Raw genomic sequence first — 5,512 nt, forward strand, 5'->3', positions numbered from 1 at the left:
GGAGGTGAAAACCTCACGAAGGAATAGTTTCTCATTCCCACCTAAGAGGTGTGACCACAACGGTTATGCAATGCAATATGTGAGGATAAATGCATAGAAAACTCGAAACAATAAAGAAAATAGAAATAAAACAATGAAAACCATAAGAAAAACGGATGAAATGCAATGAATGGATCGTAAATTTAAAACAAAAAATTAATTTTCAATTTTCTACAAAGGACCAAAAATTAATCAATTTATGGCTCGACTTTCAAATTCCCTAGCGAAGTTGCCAAGCTGTCGAAACCATTTTTTGAAAAACGGGACATCGACTTTGGTTTAAAAAAATGAAAACGAACATTGGAGTCGCCACCGATCTTTATTAGATGTGATCGGGTCACCTTTGTTTTAATAAAATATTTTAGTTTACTAAAACGATATTTTTTGGTCTACGAAACCTAAGAGAATGGGTTCGGGAGTCAGTTACGTGCGAGGAAGGGTTAGCACCCTCGTCACGCCCAAAATCGGTACCTAATCGATTAATTAATGTCTTAATGTCGAAAGTTAAAAAGATTTTAAAATAAATTTTGAAATACGATCCCCTTTTATGAATATTTGGATAACTCGAAGTGGATATTAGATTCTCTTGTTTCGGAGAAATAAAATATCACATCCAGCACGTAGGACACGACATTTCAAACCTTCGATATCAAAATCATCTCATGATTTCCAAAACTCATGCATTGAAAATTTTTTAAAAGGATATTTAGTTTTCGGTCAAACGACAAATCGAAACCCGGCACTTAGGGCACGATTTCTCGAAATTTCCAAACGTGAAATATCACCTTGTTTGAAATTTTTACAATCCTTTTTTATGAATATCCGTTTTACAAAATATGCTTGAATGAATCGAAGCGAATACTAAAAACCTTCTTTTCCCGAAGTAATAAAACGTCACATCCAGTACGTTAGGACACGACCGTTTAAACCCCCGAAAATAAGTTTCCTTTTGATTTAAAAACGTATTTAAATTTTTAAAAGAATATTCTGTTATTTAGATTAAACGAGAAAAATCGAAACCCAGTAAGTTAGGGCACAATTTTCCTCGACTTTCCAAGAACGGAATATTGCCTTATTTTATTAAAATTCATATTTTGAAATTTGAAGGGATATTAGGTTATTTAGGTTAAACGAGAAAAATCGAAATCCAGTAAGTTAGGGCACGTTTTCTCGAAAAAAAATGAAATATTGCCTTAGTTTTAAAGAATCTCCTTTTTTAGGAATTTTGGTAAAAATTAGCGCAACATTTAAAATGATATATAGTATGCGATACAATGCTACAATGACAATAATAAAATTATGAAGATAGACACGATATTGGTTAACAAATCTCGATCAATGAGTAAAGCAATAAAACAAAGATACATGATGTAAAAATAGACAAGCATAACGTAAAATGTTCAAAAATGGATGGGACAATGAAACTATGTACATAAAAGGAAGCAAATGATGAACAAAAGCATGAGTAAATATCAATAATAAGAAAACGTACAAATCAACAATTATTTATATAGAAAACATTAATCTTACGAACTTTAATATGTGTACATGAAGTATATAAAAAAGGGAAATAAAGTATATATATGTAATATTAAGTAGGAAATCTTTTAAGATATGAAAAATAATAAAATAGCAAAGACGAAATAAAAAATAAGAGTGATGATATATATATATATATAAAATGTGTTTAAAAATAATATTAACTCATTTAATATAATAATAAAAATAACTAATGTGTAACTACAAAAGGAAAAACAATATAATAATAATAGTAGTAGTAATACAATAGTGATAATAATAATTGTGATAATGTAAGTAAATACCAAAATAAAATAAATAATGTAATAATAACAATATAAAATTATTTAGTTTAATAATATGATGATAATAATAGTAATAATAGTAGAATATAAAAGTACACGAAAAAATACAAGTAAATCAACTTGAATTATTAAAAATAGGTGAGGAAATAAAATAGTATAATATAAAAAGAACAGTAGTACCAATAATAGTGACAATGATATTAATAGTATAATGAAAGTCAAAAGTTTTAAATCTATATAAAAGGATATAAAATAAAACAAAATGAATGTATTTAAAATAGTTAACAAATAAATACAAAAGGAGATACAACAACAACAACAACAATAATAATAATAATAATAATAATAATAATAATAATAGGTTTAAAAAATAAAAATAATTATATATATATATGCAGTCTAATATATTTTTCTTTAATATATAAAAAAGAGTGATAAGTAAACGAATAGGCGATAATAAAATAATAGATTATAAGGCAATAATAATAATAAGAGCATAAATAAAATAGAACATAGTAAGTAAATATATGCAAGGATTAAAAATAAATAAAATGACAATATATGAATAAGAAAGTAAATGTTTAAACAAATAAAATAAAAGAATAATGAATAACTAATCAAATAAGTAAATAAATGGACAAATACATGAAATAAAAAGGCTTGACTAAAAGTTTAAAGGAATTTAAAGAACGAGAAAAAAATATAATGAAGCAAGGGACCAAACTGTAACGGGCAAGTGAAACAGAGGGTCCGAAAGGGAAAATATCCCTATGCTCTTAAATGCCATGTTTTATGCGGGACTGAATGGGATACAAGCAGAGTTCTGAGCCAAAATTAAAAGAAAAAGAAGGGACAAAAAAGGGCTAATCGAAACAGATCAAAAGAGTGGGAGGACCAATTTCACAAACAACCCATAAGGCACAAAACAGTGATGTTTTAACATACATGTAAACTGAATTTTTGCCCTAATGCACTCATTTGACCGATTATTTTATCAAAAAACGAAAAAAGAAAAAAAACTCAAAACCTTCTCTCAAAACGCTCTTCTCTCTCAGTCCCCTGGGCTTCATCGGCACCTAATGCACCTCCACCTCCGTCGCGGTTTCAACTAGATCCATAAGGATCCGTCAACCTTTGGACAGGGGAAGCAAACTTTCACTAGATCGATACCAACAGCAGATAAGAAAACCCTCTTCTTCTTTCTTCTTATTTTTGTATCAAAATGAAAGAAAAATAAATGAATAAATAAAATAAAAAGCCCGAAGAGAAGCAATGAAAATCACCTTTTTGTTTTCTTTTTTTATTTCGATTTCTATGGGGTTTTTGTATTTTGAAGATTGAGTTTATTTCTTTTCAAAAATCCCCCCTTTTTCAGTTTGTATCAAAACGATTTTTGAAAAAGGAAATGAAATGAATGAAAATAAAAAAAGTGATGAACATCTCTTGAATTTTTTGAGTCTGTTTTTGGTTGTTTCTTTATTCTGCTGTATTTTTTTTTTTTTGCCTTTGATTGCACAAAATCTTTGTAATACAATGTTTTTTGTATTTAAAAAAAAAAAACCCCTTACATTCGGTTTCTTGGTGGCCTTATAGCCAAATGAGATACCATATTTTCGCTACTCTTTTCGGTCTCTGTTTCTTGCTGTCGTTTCTGCCTTGTTTCTGCTCTCTTTGCCATGTTTGTAGGTTGCGTGAGGAGCCAACGAAGAAGAAATTTTCCTCTTTGGTGTAAGGTCACAGACGAACCTCGGGACGAGGGGCGGGCGATGCGCACGAGGATGAGCGGCGCACATGGGAGCCTCTATGGTTTCATCTTACCGAAAATGTTCAATCATTTTGGGCCATTGGGCTTGTATTAGGGTTAATTTCTTTTGGGTCATAGTGCATTCGGGCTTGTAAATGGACTTGATATTTAGACCTATTATTTTGGTTTACTTTTATAAGCTCGGGCAAATTTGAGTACTTACATGTATATAAGTGCATATATTTGTACAATCGATAATGTTTAATTTTTTTTGTTTTTTCTTTTAATTATTGATATTTATTTTAAGATTTATATTGAGAATTTGTTACTGTATCTTTTATTAATGTTTTCCGCAAAATTTAAATCCGTATCTCCCTTTGGGTGTGAAATGTACAGTGCAGTAACTAATATTAAGTAATAATAAGCTTGTTATAATAAGCTTTTGTTTTTTATTTTGGAAACAAATAAACAAATAAGTAAAATAAAACCAATGAATTTTCAACGGGGAATTGTTAAAATAATAATAATAAAACTAATTGACTTCCAAAGTCTTGTTTCTCCTCTAAAATAAATAAAGTCGGATGAAGCAGCCATTGACACATGAAAAATAAAAATAAATTAATTTAGACTAACAACAATGATTCAACGAGGAATTGTCCAAAAAGTAAAAATAATGAAGAAGCCATTGAATAACAAAAGTAATAATTATCATATTAAAACCAATAGACTTCCAAATTCATATTTCTCCTGAATATAAATAAATAATCACCACCAAATCGTATGAAGCAACGATAAACATCGGCACAAAAATCAGATTCTTAGGAACGAAAGATGCTTCACAAGAAATCAGCGGTGCATTTGATACTAGTCCTACTGCTATCATTTTCTCTACTCTGCCCTCCATCTTCAACTACAAACACTCACTTAACCGGTAAGTTGAATTACAACTATATACAATACTTGTTCTTCATTACTTATTTTAATGATCTCTTTCTGAATTTTTTTTTTTGAATATTTTGTGTTGGTATTTGGGGTTAAAATTGTAGTTAAGGAGAGGAATGAAGTGATACATAGAAATCTAGGGGGAGGAAAACCACCTTCATGTCCTCCACATGCTCTTGTCTGTCATGCTAAAAGTAATTTTGCTCCTCCTCGTGATCATGGTAAGTAAGTAGTGCCCTCATCCTTCACGCTGTAACCCAAATTACTGGTTATTATTCATCATAACTTGGGATTTTGTATTATTATGTTTTTCATATTTCCAATTTTGCTTAAAAGGCTTTATATATTTCAAATAAATTAAGGAGGTTAAAATTTTATATGATGTGTATTTTAATATATGCATGTATTTGTATTATGTTTGAAATGTCTAATTATAAGCTCTAAAGACTTGGACATTAATATTTATGTGTTGAATTACTCTCGAATACGGTTTTTGGATTATATACTCTTGAGGTTAATAATTAAACAAATTTGTTATATTTTCCATCATTAATTATTAATTAGTTTTAGTTATTATGTGATAAGATATAGTTTGACTATATACTAGATAAACGGCGGCGCCTTTCTGCTGGAATGTTATACGATTTCAGAGGAGAGAATAATTTTATCGTTTGAATGATAAAAATGAGAATAGGAGAGAAAAAAAAGTACTTCATAGCTTATAAAAAATATCTATAAACATATTTACAAAAAGACCCCTATAAATTATGTAAAAGGTCACCTAAATTGATACCATATAAGTGAAAATTTTATAGAGATATTCAAGACTTGAGAGACTTAGTAGTGCGCAAAAATCTTGTGAGATTTATTAGATATTCAGTACCTATAAAAAAGTAAAACAACATTCACTTGCATAATTCTATATGCTCGGTATGGTATCTTCAGTGTACCAAATTGAAGCAAC

The 5,512-nt window shown here is 29.1% G+C and overlaps 1 long non-coding RNA gene across 1 annotated transcript; it reads left to right on the forward strand.

The window, feature by feature from the left end:
• The first annotated feature begins 2,515 nt into the window (after positions 1-2,515).
• Positions 2,516-5,007, forward strand: LOC128282324 (uncharacterized). The gene is made up of 2 exons (XR_008272564.1): positions 2,516-4,537; positions 4,653-5,007. It is a non-coding gene; the product is annotated as an uncharacterized LOC128282324 (long non-coding RNA).
• Positions 5,008-5,512: the final 505 nt, after the last annotated feature.

Source organism: Gossypium arboreum, chromosome 10, assembly GCF_025698485.1.
Source record: "Gossypium arboreum isolate Shixiya-1 chromosome 10, ASM2569848v2, whole genome shotgun sequence".
Classification (NCBI taxonomy): Eukaryota; Viridiplantae; Streptophyta; class Magnoliopsida; order Malvales; family Malvaceae; genus Gossypium; species Gossypium arboreum.